Source organism: Erpetoichthys calabaricus, chromosome 3 (genome assembly GCF_900747795.2).
Source record: "Erpetoichthys calabaricus chromosome 3, fErpCal1.3, whole genome shotgun sequence".
In the NCBI taxonomy this organism is placed as follows: domain Eukaryota; kingdom Metazoa; phylum Chordata; class Cladistia; order Polypteriformes; family Polypteridae; genus Erpetoichthys; species Erpetoichthys calabaricus.
The window spans coordinates 306,680,440-306,702,310 of NC_041396.2; the positions used below are offsets into that span (position 1 = coordinate 306,680,440).

At 41.4% G+C, this 21,871-nt stretch overlaps 1 protein-coding gene across 2 annotated transcripts in view; it reads right to left on the minus strand.

The window, feature by feature from the left end:
- The window catches only part of ddx23 (DEAD (Asp-Glu-Ala-Asp) box polypeptide 23), a 46,668-nt gene that overhangs the window by 15,760 nt on the left and 9,037 nt on the right, over nucleotides 1-21,871 (minus strand). Inside the window, exon 3 of one of the 2 annotated variants that reach the window (XM_028798686.2) lies at nucleotides 12,133-12,213. The exons of the other annotated variant lie outside the window; for it this stretch is intronic. The gene's annotated coding sequence lies outside the window, so the exon portion shown is untranslated. The remainder of the gene's footprint in view (nucleotides 1-12,132; nucleotides 12,214-21,871) is intronic. 2 annotated transcript variants of the gene reach the window in all.

Sequence of the window (21,871 nt, forward strand, 5' to 3'; positions counted from 1 at the left end):
GCTGTACGCTCCAAACCAGATCACAGAGATTACATTTCATAGGTAAAGCTGAGCAATTGTTTTGGTTATATTTGACCATTAGAAAATCCCTTTTTATAATCTTAACTTTAGCTACACCAGGCTAAGCTAGCAAAGCTATGCATTTATGTGCTCAAGTGAGCCTCCAAACAATGTTTTGGCTAAACGTATTTAGTCACTAACAATGTAGATTGTTGTTAGCTGTTAACATTTCTCAAACTTTGAAGGTTTCCCAAAGAAATCCACCTCAGGAAGCAGTGGGAGGTAGCCCTTAGACGGGATTTTGAGAAAGCTGTCCTGTGATGTGTGCCGTGCTAGTCTGGTAACAGATGTTGAACCGGCATCATATGATCAAAGCAACCACTCGCTCACATTAAAAAACAAAGGAGGTTTGATGATTCCTTCTGAGGGTCCAGTCAAGGTGGTCAAAGTAGCTGAGCGTGTTATCTGACAGTCGACATTAGGGCAAGCTGTCAGTGTATCTTTGATCAATCAGTTTGTTTGGGCTGAGATTGGTTCAGATGATAAGGAAACACAGTTTGAAATTGACAACCGTCATTTTATGCTCATGTCTTTAATTGTTTCTGTCTTCCACAAACTAAGGCTGCACCATATTGACAGACTGAATACTCTCAAATTAGAGTGGCAACACACGGAAAAAGCTATGGAAGACAGTTCTGTTTCAAGGATTTTAGATCCTATCCTGTATATATTGAAGTAACCACACTGTGTGTGTGTGTGTGAGAGAGAGAGATTGAGAGAGGAATGAGTGAAATGTTTTCAGAAATTAAGCCAATTTATATACAATAAAATTGTTTATTTTTGTGATTGAGTGTATCATTGCACTGTTAAAAGAAAGACAAACAAAGATAACTGGCAGTAACAGTGCAAAATTCACAATTGGTATGCCAGTTTGAAAAGATAAGTTTTGAGGGCAGTTTTAAAATGTGTTATTGAATCGAGGTGACGGATATGAAAGGGAAGAGAATTCCCGAGTTGAGGAGCACTATGAGAGAAGCTCGAGCTCCCATAGCACTGAGTCTAATGTGCGGTACAGAAAGTCGAGCTGCAGATGAGGATCTGAGTGAGCGAGAGGAGTGTAAGTCTGTAGGAGATCAGTGAGGTTGTGAAGAGCTTTAAATGTCAAGAGCGGTATTTAGTATTGTAATCGGTAGTTAACATGGAGCCAGTGAAGTTGAGAGAGAAGAGGTGTAATATGTTCAGTGGATTTAGAACAGCAGGTTATTATCCTAGCAGCAGAATTTTGAAGAAGTTGTAAGCGATGGATAAGTTTTTGTGGGATGCCAGATAGAATAGCATTACAGTAATCTATACGTGAGGTGACTCAGGGCATTAACCAATACTTCAGTACTGTGTTGCGTAAGAACGGGACAAAGTCTAGAAATGTTTCGGAGATGGAAGAAGGCAGTCCGAGAAATGTTATTTATATTGGAGGCATTATTTAATAATAATATTATTATTAATAATTATATTATAAATATAATTATTATCATTTAATAATTGTCATTATTAGTGTATAAATGGATGTAATTGCATTTAAACGATTCGCCAAAATCTGTTGTATGTAAACAATACTGTTTTAAATGTTATTGTTTTTTCATCAGAAAACCCGGTTTCCATGTTTACCTGTATTAGTTTAAAAGGCACTTTTGTCACTCGCAATATGGCGTACGTACTGACGTATCATGTCGACTGGGCAACACAGTGAATGCGGCGTCTATCTATATATGTCTATGCCTCACAGCACAACAGCTTCAAGCACAGCTTAACAGTGCAGGTCGACAAAAGCCAAGGGCCACTTTGTACTGGAGGTTTGACAGGGCGAGTGGCAGGAAGAAAAACATTCCTTAAAGGGACAAAATGGGGCCTTGAAACACCAGATGTGGACTACTGAAGACTTGAAGAACGTCTTATGAACGGAAGAATCCAAATTTGAAATCTTTGGTTTATCAGGCAGGGTGTTTGTAGGACATCAAGTTGGTGACAGGATGGCTCCTCAGTGTGAGACACCACCTGTCAAACACGGAGGAGAACGTGTGATGGTCTGGGGGTCTTTAAGTGGAGGCTGAGTGACTGTCACTCAGAATCACAAGGGTTACCACAGACTGGCTATCAGATCAGTAAAAGGTGCAGGCTACTCTGATGAACCACGCATTTGAATAACATTTGGTACATATATTTTTGACAATATTTTTGTCTCATTTGTTTAACTGGTTTCTCTTTATCTACTTTTAGGACTTGAGTGAAAATTTGATGATATTTTAGATCATATTTATGCAGAAATATGGAAAATTCTAAAGGGTTCACAAACTTTCAAGCACAACTGTACATGGATCCCCTCAGTATCTGTCTATTAGTTTGATCAGTGGGCTGTGAAGGGAAAGGAGAAGAGAAACTCCATTCAGCAGCTTCAGCGGAGAAGATGAGCCTCTGAGAGATCCATGGTCAGTTAGAACAGACAGTGTCAGCCACACTCGCAGTCCTGAAGACCTCTGCCAATCTGCCAGCCACTCCCTCTTAGTCATTCTACATAATGCTACTAACACTCTCTCTTTCATTCTTTCCTGGGGCACGAAGCGGAAGCAAACAATGACCAACGGGGAGATGAACCGCGTCGTCAAAGAACTTCAGGCTCTCGACATCCAGATCCAGAGACTCCTGTCCAGACGGAGGCACCTGAGGGATCTGCTGGAAAAATCCTCCCCCGACATCAGAAATCTTCAGAGCAAATCGCAGTTCGGTAACATCGACTCCACGCTGTGCCTCTCACTTTCAAGGACAAGTGAGCTTCACCCCTGCGCCTCGTCACCAACAATGAAGAATCCAGCCTGTTTCAGCTATGCAGGCGGGGGTTTAAGACTAGAACATCTCCATCGGCACAGGCAAGCATCTCCACCCAGAACCGGTTCGACCATCTCCGCGCCCCCAGTTTGCCTTCAACCCTGGGTGATTTAAACTATTTATGATTGGTGATTCAATCGTAAGAAACCTAAACACCGCATGCTCTAATCAGACATCTTTTGTCTCTTGTTTTCCCGGTGCTCGTGCCCGAGATGTTATGAGACGTGCGGCGACAGTCTCGTTAGAAGGTCGAACGAGTATTACAGTCGTCTGCTGGCGTTAAACATCTGGCTGAAAAGCTTCTGCGAGAGTCAAAACATCGGGTTCATAGACAACTGGGACCTATTCTGGGAGAGGCCACGTTTCTTTAAGCAGGATGGTCTGCATCCAAATAGATTCGGCCTTCCATTATAGTTCTAATAACTAACTTCAGTGCACATGAAAAATCAAGGCAGTGCAGCATAAATACGAATAATTTAGTTATAATTACACCTCTAAATGAACAATGCATTAAAACTATAAAAACAGATTATAGATTAAATAAAAAATACACACAGAGCGGTGCTAATAGCTGAATGACTTCCGGCCTGTTGCTCTGACATCACATGTGATGAAGACCATGGAGAGGCTGCTGCTTCACCACCTGAGGCCACAGGTCCAACACGCCCTCGACCCTCTGCAGTTTGCATATCAGGAGAAGGTGGGAGCGGAGGATGCCATCATCTATATGCTACACCGATCCCTCTCTCACTTGGACAGAGGCAGTGGTGCTGTAAGAATTATGTTTCTAGACTTCTCTAGCGCCTTCAACACAATCCAACCTCTGCTCCTTAGGGATAAGCTGACAGAGATGGGAGTAGATTCATACCTGGTGGCATGGATCGTGGACTATCTTAAAGACAGACCTCAGTATGTGCGTCTTGGGAACTGCACGTCTGACATTGTGGTCAGCAACACAGAAGCGCCACAGGGGACTGTACTTTCTCCGATCCTGTTCAGCCTATATACATCAGACTTCCAACACAACTCGGAGTCCTGCCACATGCAAAAGTTCGCTGATGACACTGCTATCGTGGGCTGCATCAGGAGTGGGCAGGAGGAGGAGTATAGGAACCTCATCAAGGACTTTGTTAAATGGTGCGACTCAAACCACCTACACCTGAACACCAGCAAAACCAAGGAGCTGGTGGTGGATTTTAGGAGGCTCAGACCCCTCATGGACCCCGTGATCATCAGAGGTGACTGTGTGCAGACCTATAAATACCTGGGAGTGCAGCTGGATGATAAATTAGACTGGACTGCCAATACTGATGCTCTGTGTAGGAAAGGACAGAGCCGGCTATACATCCTTAGAAGGTTGGCGTCCTTCAACATCTGCCATTAGATGCTTCAGATGTTCTATCAGATGGTTGTGGCGAGCGCCCTCTTCTACGTGGTGGTGTGCTGGGGAGGCAGCATTAAGAAAAAAGACGCCGCACGCCTGGACAAACTGGTGAGGAAGGCAGGCTCTATTGTTGGCATGGAGCTGGACAGTTTGACATCTGTGGCAGAGCGACGGGCGCTGAGCAGACTCCTGTCAATCATCGAGAATCCACTGCATCCACTGAACAGGATCATCTCCAGACAGAGGAGCAGCTTCAGCGACAGACTGCTGTCACCGTCCTGCTCCACTGACAGACTGAGAAAATCGTTCCTCCCCCAAACTATGCGATTCTTCAATTCCACCCGGGGGGGGGTTAAACGTTAACATTATATAAAGTTAAAGTTATTGTCTGTTTTTTTTTTTTTTACCTGCATTATTATCAATCTTTAATTTAATATTGTTTTTTTTGTATCAGTAAGGTGCTGCTGGAGTATGTGAATTTTCCCTTGGGATTAATAAAGTGTCTATCTATCTATCTAATAAAAATAATTTAATTTCTATCTCAAATACCCATAACGCACATACACTTCAGTTCTGCTCTTCCGAAACATTAAATATGGCTCTATTAAATGTTAGAGCATTAACAAACAAAATGTTTTCCATCAACAATCTTATTAGTGATAGGAAAATTGATTTTATTGCACTAAGTGAAACGTGGCTTAGTTCTGATGGTGCGGCTGTTTTAATCAAATCTGTGCCTCCAAATTACAGCTTTGCTCATGCGGATCGCCAATGTAAGAAAGATGGCGGCTTAGCAAACATTTACGAGAGCCGGTTAAAGTGTAAAGATGTCAGCTTTGGCAAATTCAAGTCCTTTTGAGTATCTTGCCGTTGTTATTCATGGAGTTTCTCAGTTTCCAGTGTTATCCATGTATATCGTTATGTCACAAATCAGATAATTCAGGAAGTGTTGTTTCCTCTGCAATGTCCCTGTCTGAGCTCCCAAACTGAAGTGTTCTGAAATGAAAAATTCAACTAGGAAACTCATATTTCTAATCCACCCGATGCCAAGCGTGTGTCCTCTTCATTTGTCAGCAAGACAATTATTTACAGGGAACAGCAGACATGCCACCTTCCTTCCTCTTCACCCAGAGGTCTAAACAGCACCTGTCAATATCCAGCCATTAAATCCGGCTGGTGTCCAAGCACTCCTGTCATCCTCACTACTGAATTGGCACTCGTGACTCCTGCACCAAAGTGAGAAGGACGACTGGCATGGGCTGCCTCAGCCATATAGGCAGAGTGGTGGCTCTGAGGCTAAGATTCTGCACTGGCAATCGGAAGGTTGCTGGTTCGAATCCTGTAAATGCCAATAGGGACTCTGCTCTATTGGGCCTTTGAGCAAAGCCCTTAACCTGCAATTGCTGAGCGCTTTGAGTAGTGAGAAAAGCGCTATATAAATGCAAGGAATTATTATTATTTATTATCTGTGCTCCTTGAGACATCATCATGTCCTTTTAACCAGCCACACACACTGGTGTGTCCTGCTGGGATGCTCATGTGAGGTGGTGTAGCATTCCTGTGCACGCTTATCTCATCATTTCTACAAACAGCACACTAAGCTGCACTCTGGCATGTTATTTTATCACCATATCTGACAATCATCTAAAGGCAGCTCAGAAATGGACAAGGGCTGCAGGGCCCCTAAAATGTGAGCTACCACAGCTTTGATGATGACACCCAACATTATTTATCAGTAGCGCCTGATGACCCCGACTCTCTCGGTTCACTGACCTCAATGTCTTACTTGTGTTTGTGAATGGATGAGTAGTAATTTTCTCAAACTAAATAAGGAGAAAACAAAAATTTTAGTGATTGGCAAAAATGTATATAATGAGGGTATCAGAAATTAACTTGATGCATTAGGATTAAAAGTCAAGACGGAGGTAAAGAATTTAGGGGTAACTGTTGACTTGGACTTGAATTTGAAATCACATATTAATCAGATTACTAGGACAGCATTTTTTCACTTAAGAAATATAGCAAAAGTTAGACCTCTTATAACATTGCAAGATGCTGAGAAATTAGTTCACGCGTTTGTTTCAGTCGATCAGTGTAACGCACTCCTCTCCAGTCCACCCAAAAAAGACATCAATCGATTACAATGAGTGTAGAATGGAGCTGCTAGAATCTTAACTAGTAAAAGAAAAACCAAGCACATCACCCCAGTCTGAGCATCACTATACTGGTTACCTGTGCCATTTACAATTGACTTTAACTCTTTCAGGGCTCATGTTAACAATCAGCTGTTAATGGCGACAAAACTCACTGTTACATCACAGGCATTCCCTCTGTGCTTGGAGGACTGTTAGACTCATTGACACGGCATCATTTCTTGCATGTGCACGAGTAACGAAATGTAAACAAAGGCAAGATGGCATCGATATCGCACGAGGGAGCGAAGCGAGTGCAGAACAGAAAATACTCAGCAGACGATGTTTTGCACATTATCGCTGAATCGGACTCTGATTTTTCAGAATCTGATTTTGTTGACAGTGATCAGGAGATCGAGCTGATCAGACACCAGCTGATGCCACCCCAGCTGATCGGCTGCCAGCTGAGCGCATTCGCACAGCCGATGCACCTACGGTAAGGTTTGTGTGGGAGGAATACCCAGACATTGATCTGTGGGAGCCAAACTGGCAACCGGACTTCACAAGACAGCATGGCTTGCTGTTGGACACGACAGATTACCAGCTGCTGGACTACTTCAATCTGTTTTTTCCTGATGCTGCTTTTCAGCTTCTGTCAGACTAGGGGGCTCCGCCCCCTGCTCGCTTCGCTCGCCAACCCCTGGTGTTGGGAATGACAAAGAGCGTGATGTATGAATGAGATATAGAATAGTGTGACGGTGTAGATGATGCAAATAGAAAGCAAACAATAAAGTGTGTGGCACAGTGTAAAGGTTTATTGGAAAATTTCTTTGTACACGCCGTTTAAGTGTAAAAGGTAATTCCAGCTCAGAACTTGTAAGGTCAATGAAGATGGTTATTGTTGTGATCAGAGTCAAGTTTGTCAGAGCTTAGAAAGAGTTGTGTCTCTCCAGGAAGTAATGGAATGACTTGGGTATTTATGTTTTGCACATTAATATTTTTTGGACCTAATATAGTGCGTTGTGTTAAAAGGGGCATTTGGTCTAATGAGATTGCTGTTCCAAATCTCTCTGTAACTAAGTTGTCGCAGATAAAGGCTTGAGGAATTGTAATAATATGTGGCTGAAGTCCATCTGTATTGGTGAGTGTACCATCTCTCAGTTGTAATAAGCAATTGTTATGATTTGGTTCTGGACATCGTATCTTTTTTACTAACTGTATCTTTTGAAAGCAATGCCAATTGTCTGCGTATTTTAAGGTGCACTGAACAATAGCTGAGTGCATGGCATCTGGAAGAATAGCTAATCACTGTCTAAAATCTCCTCCTCATAAAAGTACCTTTCATCCAAATCGAATATTATTATTCATAAACGTTTGTAGAAGTTTATGAATGGTGTTGAGTAAGTGACTTCATGCCATTGTACATTCATCAATAATTAACATTTTTTCAAGACGGATGTCACGTGCAGTGCCACCGTTAATGTTCATAGTGGATACCGATTTGTAGGATCTAATGCAGTTGATAAAGATTTCACTTTCAGGTACATCGTTAGTTAGAAGCTTTTGTAGATATTCAGTATATGAATGTAAAGGAGGCAGTCTAATTTGACCCTTTTGACAACAACGTGTAAATGTATTACTTGTATTGCCAGTTGTTTCTTCAGGGAAGTGAACTGAATGACAATGATTGCAAATGATATTCATTAATCCGAATTAATTTTTCTGGTGTATATTTCGCTTGTGCCGTTTGAGAGGCGCGTTGTTGCATGTGTAGTATTTGGGACGTGTTGTTTTGGAGCTGTAATCGATTTGCCTGTGCTGTGTGAAAAGCCTGTTGTAGCCTTCCTTGCCGTTAACGTATGTCTGAGATGGGAGGTGTTTCGTTTTGAATCCGTGCCTGTTGCGATGCAGCACTTTGATTGATAGCTTGCGTCATGTGGATCTAGGATGTAGATTTGTGCATATTTGCGTTGTTGATTTGTTTCAGGGTGCACTGTTCCAATGCGATTCAGTATTTGTGCACATATGCGAAAGCAGTATGGGCCATTGCCTTTTGGTGGCCTGATATTTACTCCGTTAGATGCAAAAGCAAATGAACTATTGTAGGATCTAATGCAGTTCATAAAGTTTTTACTTTTAGGTACATCGTTAGTTAGAAGCTGTAGTTGAGCTTTGCGTTTTTGGAGTCGAGACATTTTTTCTTTTAGAAATATGGATAAGTAATAAGGAGTATTGCACTCACTGTTAATATGGAGCCTTTTCTGCGGTTGAACGGTTAATAGTGCCTCATTGTAATGAGATCCACCTATGCTGCATAGCCGTCTATTTTGTTGTTTCTTTCGTGTTCGTGTGTTTGTTCCTGTTATCCTTTGTTTTTCGTTTTGTACCCGTGACCGTGTATTCAAGACTTGTTTCTTTCTCAGCATGCGAAATATGGATAAGTAATAAGGAGGATCGCAGTCACTGTTAATATGTTTCCTTTTCTGCAGTTGAACGGTTAATAGTGCTTTATTGTAAGGAGATCCACCAATGCTGACACCTATGCTGTCTAGTGTGAAGGTGTTGACGTTCACTTTAGAATATGTGGCTTTGGGTGTCACTTCTTATGGATGTGGGTGGGGGGGGGGGGGGTTGAGGATTGTTGTTGCGCGAGCGTCTTCTTTCTTTTTGTGTTCCTGTGTCTTGTTGAATCCCCCTCTTTGTGTGTGTCCCGTCCGTTGCTTGTAGGGTCTGTGGGGTGGTTTTGTGTTCTTTTTTTTGTGTTCCATGGGTTTGTTGAATCCCCCTCTTGGTGTGTGTCCTGTCTGGTGCCTGTAGGGGGGGGGTGGGTGGGGGGGTTGCCTTGCTGTTGTGCGCGAGCCTCTTTTTTTTTTTTTTTTTTTTTTTTTTGGGTCTAGTTTCGTGTGCAATGTGTTTCGTGCTTTGCCTGCATTTAACTACTTTTTTATGTGCCTTTTCCTTTTTTCGGTGCTCCTTGCGCGTCATTTCTCCTTTTTTGTCTTTTTTCTGTGCTCACTCCTTTTTTCTGTGGTCTTGTCCGTCTGTCGCGGCCCCTCATCCGCCTCTCGCGGCCTCTTTTGTCCCCTTCTCGCGGCTCCTCATCCGCCTCTCGCGGACTCTTTTTGCGCCTGCGCAGTACGTCTTTTTGCAGCTACGGCCCATGGCCGGATGTGCCTGCGTCCATCATCCGGTTTAGCATTCTCGGTTAGTAATATGGATGAGACTATCAGGTATGCAGAGCAATTTTTTGAATCACGGGCTGCGCTTGCACCACATTCTCATTTTTCCAACTGGAAACCCACAACAAAAGACGAGATAAAGGGCTTTATGGCATTACAAACAGAGATGGGACTAGACTGGCGATATAACTTCAGGGAGTATTGGTCCAAACGTGCTTTGTCCCATGGTGGCTTTGGACAGGTTATGCCGCGTGATGATAGGTATGTGCTGCTGCAAAGTTTTATTCACTTCTGTGATAACCAGAAGCAAATCCCAAGGGGTGAGCCAGGCTAGACCCCATGTATAAAGTTCAGCCCCTGCTTGACATTGTGGAACCAAAACAATTTTATCAGCCTGGCCGTGATCTGTCTGTGCATGAATCTATGATAAAATACAAGGAATGCCTTTTTTTCCGCCAATATATGCCAGACAAGCCCACAAAGTATGGCATAAAGGATTTTGTACTGGTAGAGGCAAACACTGGTTTCTGCCTTAAAGTAATTACATATACAGGAAAGTATTTCTTTCAAAGAGAGAACTGTCCCTTGACAAGTCAGGTTATGCTGAGAGATGCTTCAGGGCTATGAACATTTGGGTCATGTGGTGTACATGGACAATTTTTATACATCACCAGAATTGTTCGTGGAGCTACAGAGCAGGAGAATTGGAGCTTGTGGCACAGTGAGGGTGAACAGGAGACACAGGCCTTCACAGTTGAAGTCAGACAGGCTGAAGAGGAAAAGAGGTGGCAATCCGGTTTTCATGCGGGCGGAAACTTGGTGGTAGTGGCATGGCACGATGTCAAACGGGTGATTTGTCTCTCTACAGTACCCACTAACAATACATGTGAGAAAGTGCAGCAACAGACAATTGAAAAGGAGACACGAGTGCAACTCATATCGTTAGAAGTGCAGTGTGGCAAGGCATGAAATTGGCTGCTTTGAGCGACATCAGATTTTGCTGTGTAACATGAATGTGAAATCCTATAGTATGCAGGCTCATACTACATGCAAGATAGTAACATTTGTCAAAAGTAAATATTTTTTTGGTGATTTGATATGTTAAACCATTGCTTTGTGTTCTTTTTTTTTTTTTTAAAAAGTTAGTTTTTGGAAAAATATTGAGTGCTGGGAGAAAAGAAACAAAAAAAAATTAGCCCTAAAAGAGTTAAAATACTGCTTATGGTTTAGAAAGCCTTCAATAATCTGCTCCATCTTATATTTCAGAATGTCTGTCATCTTACACTCCAAATCGTAGTAATTTACATCTTCAAATGAGTGTCTGCTTATTGTTCTGAGAGCTGAACTTAAAAGAAGTGGTGAGGCGGGCGGCCTTCTGCTGTTATGCCCCTCAAACCTGGAATAGCTGACCAACAGAAATTCGGCAGGCTGATACGGTGGAGCACTTTAAACAAACTGCTGAAAACTCATTATTATAACATGGCTTTCTCATAGCTTTATCTTAGTTTAATCCTGATACTCTGTATATGCATTGAATTATCAATATCATCCCTGGTGGCTCCATAATCCGAACTAACCCAGTGGTAGTGCTGCTGCTTTGCAGAAAAAAGACTGTGGAAGATTGTAGGTTTGCTTCCCGGTTCCTCCCTGTGTGGATAGCGCTTTGAGTACTGAGAAAAGTGCTATATAAATGTAATTTATTATTATTATTAACCCCTACTTTCCCCTTCTGTTCTTTTTCTGGTTTTCTGTGATCTGTGCCGCCGCCACCACCACCTGATCAAAGCACCGTGATGTCCCTACATTTATGGATTAAAGGCCACAAGTCTACATGACCGCTGTCATCAAGCTCTTCCATGAGAACCCTGAATACCATGAGGTCTGATTGTGACGTCACTTATGTTAGGTAGAATGCCTAAAGGGGTTGGGTGGTCTTGTGACGTCAGAACCCCTGCAGATTTTATTTTTTCTCCAACCGTCTGGAGTTGTTTTTGTTTATTCTGTCCTCCCTGGCCATCGGACCTTACTTTTACTCTATGTTAAGTAGTGCTCCCTAATTCTATTTTATTTATTCTGTCTTCCTTCATTATGTAAAGCACTTTGAGCTCATCATTGGTATGAAAATGTGCTATAGAAATAAATGTTGTAGTTGTTAAAAGCAGAATGGAAAAGGAAATCCCAACAAGTAAAAAGTGAACCTAAGATCTGATTGAGCCGACCTTAAGAGGTTGTAAATTCATCATCTGTCTAATATGAAGAAGATTCCTCACAATGCTTCAAGAACGCTCACGTGAATAGTGAGGGGAAGAGACAACGGTGGTCTGGTGCAGAAGAACAAACTGGGCTGACAGTCGCTATTGAAAGGCACCATAATAAAAAAATGACACAATCCACCAGTACTCAGAAATACAGAATGAGAGTACCTCAAAAACAAATGAGCATGGAAGGCACCTCAGAAAGTGACAAGGTGCTCAGCTGAGCTTCTGCCACCAAATCCCAGTATGACCCGAGCAAGTCACTTTAACGGTGGAATCATGGAAAGTGTGCCATACGATACCTGTGAATTTGTAGGAATGGCGTTCACCGTGGAAAAGCACTACATAAACTGAAGTCAGAGGAGGACTGCGTCAGCGTGCATCTGAGAAAAAGAAAGGGGGGGGGGAGAAGGTAAAGTTAGCCAAGGCTACAACTGCGGAACTCATCAAATACTAACCAACCAGCTGTGAGATGCTGGAACTTAACACCTTGACCTAAACTGTCACTTGTGCTACTCCAACAAATTGTGCTCAACTGGTTATGTGGGGGCAGATGGGAAAAGTTGGTTAGAGCAGAGAAGAACTGGCACCCTTGCATGTTAAATCTATATATGATCCTTACTGCCACATTTACAGCTTCCAGCCAAATTCTTACTTGCATGTGCCTATCCACATGAATACATCGCCATTCATGTGCTCTCGGCCTACACAGAGCTCCGAGTTGTGACATTACACCTTCCCACTGCAGTATGTTCGAGGGGGTTTTTGGTCAGACTGTTCAGAAACATGCAAGGTTTCCAAGGATTTGTTACTTGGTCTATTTAAACAAAAAAGGCAATTAAAGATAAACTGCATCTTTGGTGGAAATAAGAAAAGAAGCATAATACATGTGTCATCACTCTGCTCCAAATTCAATTCAACCAAAAAACAATGGCTTTTCCAGCTGACCAGATTGTATGTTTTATTGTAAACAACTGACAAAGTTGAAAGTTCAACAACTCGGACAGCTTTATTTTGACCGAGCTGTAATTCCTAGTTTTGTTGATTGTTCAGATGGGATCTCTAACCAGATAACTCAGATTTACGTCTGTCTGAGAGCAGGTGAATGCAGCATTTGGTGCCATGGCTAGAGAGTGGAACTTACCTGACCTTGAAACATCCGATTTCCATTTCTGAAATATCTAATCCTTGAAAGGATAGCATCCCAAACTACATCGCCCTCTAGTGCCCGAATTCCTCTATATCAGGGCTGTCAAACTCCGGGCCTAGAGGGCTGCAGGTTTTCATTCTAACCCTTTTCCTAATCAGTGACCAGTTTTCACTGCTAATTAACTCCTTTTCCCTTCATTTTAATAGCCCTGTTTTTAAGGATTCAGTCCTCTGAATTGATTCCTTTCTTCATTAAATGGCAGCCAAACAGAAATGAGATGTGAAACGAGCCAAGAGATGGCCAACTGGGATTTCAAACTCCAACCAATCTCTTAATGAGAAGCTGATTCTTGCTGTTAATTAAAGCCGTTATTTAATTCCATTGCTTGTTGCTGCTCACATTCTGCTACAGCAGACATTTCCAAAACTGTTGATTTTCTGTTTTTTTCTAAGAACACAGTCAAGATGTTTTGGTGACCTGAGAGATCACCCTTACCAAGACCATCACCTTTCTTTATTTTCAGATATTGTGTGATGGGCACAGGTGAGCTGGTCATGTGGCGGCTCATTTTGTGTCTCATTATTGTTTGGCTGTTAATTAAGGAAGAAGAGACAAACAAGGGGCCTGAATCAAGTTAATTCAAACTAAGGCAAAAGAAGTTAATTATCAGCAAAAACTGGTCAAATGAAGAAGATGGCTAGAATGAAAACCTGCAGCCACTGCGGCCCTCCAGGACCGGAGTTCGACACCCGTGCTCTATATGCTTATAAGCTCCTTTTTGTCACATGGACAGATTCCAGACAAATTTCTACATCCATCTGTCTGTCTGTCTTTTTTCCTAACCCATTTATCCAGGGCAGGGTCACAGGGCCAATCCCAGCAATCACTAACTTGTATGTGCTAACTGGCATGTAACATGTCACCACTCTCCAGGGCCATCATTTGAAAGTAGAACTACTTGACCTCAACAAATCTGTCTTCAATACCCTAAATGACTACATTCCCTTGAAACTCCTATCTTCAACACCAGAAAACTCTTACAACATATTTACATTTCATATCATCCATTCTTCCACCTTCTAATCTACTAGTCCAGTTTAATCTTGCAGTAAATAATAAACTTAGAAATATCTCTTCAGTAACCAAGGCATGATATAAGGTTGCTGTGCTGCCTTTGGCAGAGTGCCTTCAATCTGTGCTGGACACAATCAAATCAGAAGATCATCAAGGCATTCTGGAGCCAAAAGTACGGCTCAGGGTCAAAAAGCTCAGCAGAATGGAGCAGAAATAAAATGTTGGAATGTTCTAAAACCAACTGAACAACGATGGGAAGAGCTGAAATTCACAGTTAGAAGAAGGATCCCCCATCAAACTGAAGACCACTGGAGCAGCATCTCCAAGAAGACTAGGCCACATTACCCCTTGAGGTGTAGAAGCCTCACTCTGAGCCACAGAAAGCACTTGATTGCAATTATTAGCTCAAAAAGATGTGCTTCAAAATATTAATAATGTGGGAGCAATTTTCACTTGCTTTATTTTTAATAGTACTAGGGGGCTCTGCCCTCTGCTCGCTTCACTCGCCCACCCCTGGGTTTGGTTATCCAGATACACAATTTAAAAAGATTGTTCTTTTCATGGGAGTTGTTACCTACTCTTTCGATTCTATGTTACATCGCTTCTCTGTGATCATAAATATACACCTGACCGAACTGTGGTTTCTTCGAAATTAAACTTGTCATAGCTTTAATTGTTGCAGGACCACAGATTCTCATAGCGTATGGTCCATTACTGTGTAAATCTACGTTTTGAGCAGTGAATGATGCGAACGCGAAAAGATTACTGTAGACTCGGATATTTTGCCTGTAGTGTTTGTGGATTTCACTTTCACCAAACAACAAATCTTTTAATTCTCACGGATAGGCCTCTTAATTAGGAGGCAACAATACTTTCTCTGATGGCAACAGGAATTAGACGATCTACAAGTCTCCGACTTAAAGTTTAAAGCAGAACAATATGTCCATACTTCTGACATATCACCCATGTCCATATATTTGATCTCTTTTTGCCATTCTGTTATTTCACCGAGTAATAATTTCTGTTTGTTTGTGCTAATGTGATCTTTACTTTCTTTTTTTGGGCCTTTTGAATTCCACTGCTTTCCTAATCTCTAACCTGCTCTGCATGTGTATCACGCCAACATTTTTGAACGTCTTCATGAAGTCTTTTATTTCTGACCCCGTTTGGACCTACGAGGTTTTCAATTCCACTTGGTCCGGGCTGATTATTACTTTCCTTATTTTAGAATTTGCACTTTGAAAATGATTTTTGTTCTTTTTTGCCTTCTTTTCTCTCCAATGTTTTCGTGTCTCTTTTTGATGCGCTGCTCTTTCTTCGTCACTTAGTTGTTGACGTGCCATCTAAAACGTATAACATTTTTAGGAGCTGAGAGCGCATGAACTGTGTCTGCCAAAAGCATTCCAACAACTGAGGGGTTAGATGTCCGTGATCTTGTCTTAAATTGCTTGTAAGTAGGATGTGACGTGCAAAAGTCAATGTCTCACGGGTCTTGCTTCCAAAGCTTGTAAAGTATAGTCTCGTGGGACATCAAAGTGTCTTTCCAAGAAGATCACGTCTCGACCCAAGATTTTTTTATTATAATAGAGAGATATTAATATGTCCTAAATCAAAAGCAAAGTGTCTGCTCCATATATTTCGGTGTATTTCAGCAATGCAGGCGGGGGTTCAAGGCCAGAACACCTCCATCGGCACAGGCAAGCATCGTAACGCAGAACCGGGTTGACCCTCTAAGCGTCCCCGTTCGCCTTCAGCTCCTGGTGATGTAATAGTGGTAGGTGATTCTATTGTTAGGAACCTCAATATCACTTGCCCTAATAGAAAATCTTTTGTTTCTTGTTTTCCCGGTGCTCGCGTCCGAGATGTGACGAGACGTGCGCCGGCGACCTACAAGAACAGGGCAGTTGGAGCAATTGTTATACATGCTGGTGTAAACGACATAAGGCACCGACAGTCCGAGATCCTCAAGGCAGACTTCACTGCATTAATTAAAGACACAAAGGAGAGGACCCCATCGGCAAAGATCTTCATCTCGGGTCCTCTCCCTCTCGTCAGACGATCAAACGAGTACTACAGTCGTCTGCTTGGTTTAAACAACTGGCTGCAGGGTTTCTGCAAGAATCAAGACAACGGTTTCATAAACAACTGGGACCTCTTTTGGGAAAGACCGCGTTTTTTCAAGCGAGATGGCCTGCATACGAATAGCTTCGGCGCCCGGGTCCTCTCCGAAAACATATCCAAGGTAATTCGTTTATCTTGACTATCTATCTCTGCTTTTAACCCCTTCCGAAATGCCACTCCTGTGCTTGGTCATGATAATTGTTTAATAAAATCTTCCATAAAAGTGCACAACATAAATACTGTAATAACCAATCTTAATGCACATAGAAAATCTAGGCAATACGGCATAAACACCAATAATTTAATTAAAGTCACTACTTTAGATGAACAATGTATTAAAACTATAAAAACATATCATAGATTAAACAAAAAATACACGCAGAGCGGTGCTAATAAAAATAACTTAATTCCTGTTCCATATATCAATAACGCACATAGTATTCATCTCTGCCCCTCCGAAACATTGAATATGGCACTATTAAATATTAGAGCTTTAACTAACAAGACGTTTTTTATCAACGATCTTATTAATGATAAAAAAATAGATTTTATTGCACTAAGTGAAACGTGGCTTAGCTCAGATGGCGCAGCTGTTTTAATCGAATCTGCGCCTCCGGATTACAGTTTTACTCGTGCTGATCGCCAAGGAAAGAGAGGTGGAGGGCTAGCAAACATTTACTCAAGTAGGTTAAAATGTAAAAATATCAGTTTTGGTAAATTCAAGTCTTTCGAATATCTCGCCATTATTATTCAGGGAGATTCTCACGTTCTAGTATTATCCGTGTATAGACCTCCAAAATTCAACGCGTCTTTCTTTGAGGAATTCTCTGACTTGATGTCAATCTTAATTACGAACTATGACACACTCTTAATAGTCTGCGACTTTAATTTTCATATAGATAATCAATGTGACCAGAAAGTAAAAGAATTTATGAACCTCCTGGACTCTTTTGATTTGAGACAGCTCGTTAATCAGCCTACACATAAAGCAGGTCATACGTTAGACTTAGTGATTACTAAAGGACTAAAAGTTGATATAAAACAGGTCATTGATACGGGTCTATCAGACCATTTTCTTCTACTCTTTAATATAGAAATAATGATAGAAAACACTCATGAGAAGCATATTGTTAAAATTACGGTTCTTTGACTCATCAGCAGCTTTAAAACTTTCAAACATTCTAACCAATCAGTCCGTTTATAGTGCCAACTATAATAGCGAGGAGAATGTAAATAGTAAGGTGGAAAGATTTAATACTAAAGTGAGGGCTGCTGTTGACTTAGTTGCACCTGAAAAGACAGTTAAAAAATCTTCTAGCATTGTTATACCATGGAAGACCCAAAGAGTGTCTGATTTAAAGAGAACATGCCGTAGAGCTGAGCGTAAATGGAGGAAAACTAAACTAACTATTGACTATGAAATATTAAAAGTTAAAATAACAGAATACAATAACACAGTCCGTCTTGAGAGGCGCTGCTATTTCTCTAAGATTATAAATAACAATGCTAGTAATCCCAGAGTCTTATTTTCGACAAGTGATCGTCTGTTAAACCCAGGTAACTCAAAGGAATGCCTCCTAAGTACTTCCAGTAAAACCTGTGAGGCTATCGCTGTATTTTTCAATCAAAAAATTAGTGATATTAGAAATAACATAGTATATCTCCCCAATACTAAGGATCCTCCTAAACCCCAGTACCCCATAATAAACAAATTAAAGTCTTTCACTAGCATAGATTTACCTGATTTACATAAAATAATTTCTCAAATAAAACCCTCCACCTGTGCCCTTGACCCAATACCAACAAATTTTTTCAAAGAAGTATCGGGCGTGCTTAGTGATAATGTTCTTGACATAGTAAATTCGTCATTAGATACGGGGGTCTTCCCAGACTGTCTTAAGACTGCGGTAGTTAAACCCCTACTTAAGAAAAATAATCTCGATCCCTCTGCTCTTGAAAATTATAGACCCATCTCTAACCTGCCTTTCTTAAGTAAAATTCTAGAGAAGGCAGTCATTATGCAGTTAAATGAGCACCTCAATAAACCTGCTATTCTTGATAAATTTCAGTCAGGTTTTAGAACAAATCACAGCACAGAAACTGCACTCGTTAAAGTAGTAAATGACTTGCGGGTAAATGCAGACAGAGGCCATTTATCTGTTCTCATCCTCTTAGATCTGAGTGCCGCATTTGACACCACTGATCATAATATTCTTAAGAATCGCCTTAGTCAATGGCTGGGCCTCTCTGGCAGTGTCTTAATTTGGTTTGAATCCTACCTGGCAGGGAGAAAATTCTTTGTTAGTTGTGGTAATTATAACTCAAAGACACATGATATTCTATATGGTGTTCCACAAGGCTCTATCCTGGGTCCACTGCTCTTCTCAATCTACATGCTTCCATTAGGTCAGATTATCTCAGGGCACAACGTGAGCTACCACAGCTATGCTGATGACACACAGCTGTATTTATCAATAGCACCTGATGACCCCAAATCTCTTGATTCGCTAACACAATGTCTAACTTGTATCTCAGAATGGATGAATAGTAACTTTCTCAAATTAAATAAAGAAAAAACCGAAATCTTAGTGATTGGCAATAATGGATACAATGAGGCTATTAGAAATAAACTGGATGCATTAGGATTAAAAGTCAAATCGGAGGTAAAAAGCTTAGGGGTAACCGTTGATTGTAATCTGAATTTTAAATCGCATATTAATCAGATCACTAGGACAGCATTTTTTCACCTAAGAAACATAGCAAAAGTTAGACCTCTTATATCATCGAAAGATGCAGAGAAATTAGTTCATGCGTTTGTTTTCAGTCGGCTAGATTACTGTAACGCACTCCTCTCAGGACTACCCAAAAAAGACATCAATCGTTTGCAACTAGTGCAGAATGCAGCTGCTAGAATCCTTACCAGGAAAAGAAAATCCGAGCACATGTCTCCAGTTTTGATGTCACTACACTGCTTACCTGTGTCATTCAGGATTGACTTTAAAATTCTGCTTATGGTTTATAAAGCTTTAAATAATCTCGCCCCGGCTTATATATCGGAATGTCTGACATCTTATATTCCAAATCGTAACCTCAGATCCTCAACTGAGTGTCTCCTTAGAATTCCAAGAGCAAAACTTAAAAGAAGTGGTGAGGCGGCCTTCTGCTGTTATGCACCTAAAATCTGGAATAGCCTGCTAGTAGGAATTCGCCAGGCTAATACAGTGGAGCACTTTAAAAAACTACTGAAAACACATTACTTTAACATGGCCTTCTCATAACTTCACTGTAATTTAATCCTGATACTCTGTATATCCAATTCATTATAATAACTATTCATTCAAAATCTGTACTAACCCCTACTCTCTCTTCTGTTTCCTTTTCCGGTGTCCTGTTGGTGGTGGCGTGCGCCACCACCATCTACCCAAAGCACCATGATGTTCCAACAATGATGGATGGATTAAAAGCCAGAAGTCTGTATGACCATCAGCATCAAGTGACTCCGTGAAAAACCCGAACTACCAAGAGGACTATTTCATTTATGTTAGGTAGAATGCCCAAAGGGGACTGGGCGGTCTCGTGGCCTGGAACCCCTACAGATTTTATTTTTTTCTCCAGCCTTCTGGAGTTTTTTTTTGTTTTTTCTGTCCACCCTGGCCATCGGACCTTACTCCTTTCTATGTTAATTAATGTTGTCTTATTTTAATTTCTTATTTTGTCTTTTATTTTTCTTCTCTTCATTATGTAAAGCACTTTGAGCTACTTTTTGTATGAAAATGTGCTATATAAATAAATGTTGTTGTTGTTGTTATAATAAAGAATTGAGGCTGCCAATTATATTTGTCAGTTTCAGCTTATTTCATGGCTAATTGCGATTCTTCTTTGAATAGTAGAAAGGCAGCTGTACTCTGGCCATATCCATTAACCCATCGACATTATGCTAATTTGTGCTTGCAGCAGCCTGATAAAGAAAAGCAGCAAGGAATGCTGTTAACCATCCTCCTTCTGCCGAACCCACTCTCATACCACACAGGTTACCCTTATCTTTGAACACACACACACACACACACACACACACAAGAGAAATGTTAATTATTGGAAGGAATGATGCCGATTATTTAACTGAGTTGGGATCCCCGTTAGTTTTAGTGAATCAACCCATCTTAGACACACTGGCATGTGTCATATAAAGTGCACATTACAAAACTGTCCAAAACATTTTTCTTCCATCTTAAAAAAGTTGGGAAATTAAGTTGTAAATATGCAGGATTCTGAGAAATTATTTCACACATTTCTTTCTAGTAAGAATGACTACCACAATGTGGTGTTCACTGGCTGCTCAAATCATTCTATGTGCAGCTTTCAGTTCATCCAAAATGTTGCTGCAAGAATTATTAAATACAAACACATAACTCCAGTTCCTAAATCATAACATTTAGAGCAGATTTCCTCCTTTTACCATATAAAGCTTTAAATGGCCAAGGTCCTGCTTACTTATCTGAACTTATCATGACTTACAAACCAGAGCGCACATTAAGATCTCAAGAGGCCGGTCTGCTTATGATTCCAAGGATTAATAAAATAACAGTGAGAGGTCGAGCTTTTAGTTACAGGACCCCTAAACTGTGGGCTGGTCTGCCTGCTAATATAAGAGTTGCCCCTTTGGTCTCAGCTTTCAGATTTCAGCTGAAGACTAACAACCAGGGCTGTGGAGTCGGAGACAATTTTGGGTACCTGGAGTTGGCAAAAATGTCCCGACTCTGACTCCTAATAAATTTAAATTGTAATGAAAAAAAAAATACATTAAGTTCCAGTGTCCCATTTCACAAACAGTAGTTCTAATGAGGGCAGCACGGTGGCGCAGTGGGTAGCACTGCTGCCTCGCAGTTGTGAGACCTGGGGACCTGGGTTCACTTCCCGGTTCCTCCCTGCGTGGAGTTTGCATGTTCTCCCCGTGTCTGCGTGGGTTTCCTCCGGGCGCTCCGGTTTCCTCCCATAGTCCAAAGACATGCAGGTTAGGTGGATTGACGATTCTAAATTGGCCCTAGTGTGTGCTTGGTGTGTGGGTGTGTTTGTGTGTGTGTCCTGCGGTAGGTTGGCACCCTGCCCGGGATTGGTTCCTGCCTTGTGCCCTGTGTTGGCTGGGATTGGCTCCAGCAGACCCCCGTGACCCTGTGTTCGGATTCAGCGGGTTGGATAATGGATGGATGGATAGTTCTAATGAAGTACTTCTCTGATGTAAGAATAAAGCCCAGTGCACAGTTGTGTTACTACTAGTGTGAAGTTCATCTGAGCTATTATACAACCTGACACTCATGTATTGTAATCTGAATTATGGTACATTACAATAGTACTAGGGTGTTGTACCGTGTTAGCCATTATGAATGTAGAGAAAAGCCAAGCAAAATGACACCTTTTATTGGCTAACTAAAAAGATTACAATATACAAGCTTTCGAGGCAACTCAGGCCCCTTCTTCAGGCAAGATGTAATCAAATATTCTCCTATTCTCTTTCTCTTCTTGGTACATTACAAAACATGTTTTCATTTGATTTTAGATATAATGTGTTTAATAGGGCGGCATGGAGGCGCAGTGGTAGCGCTGCTGCCTCGCAGTTAGGAGACCCGTCTGGGTTCGCTTCCCGGGTCCTCCCTGCGTGGAGTTTGCATGTTCTCTCCGTGTCTGCATGGGTTTCCTCC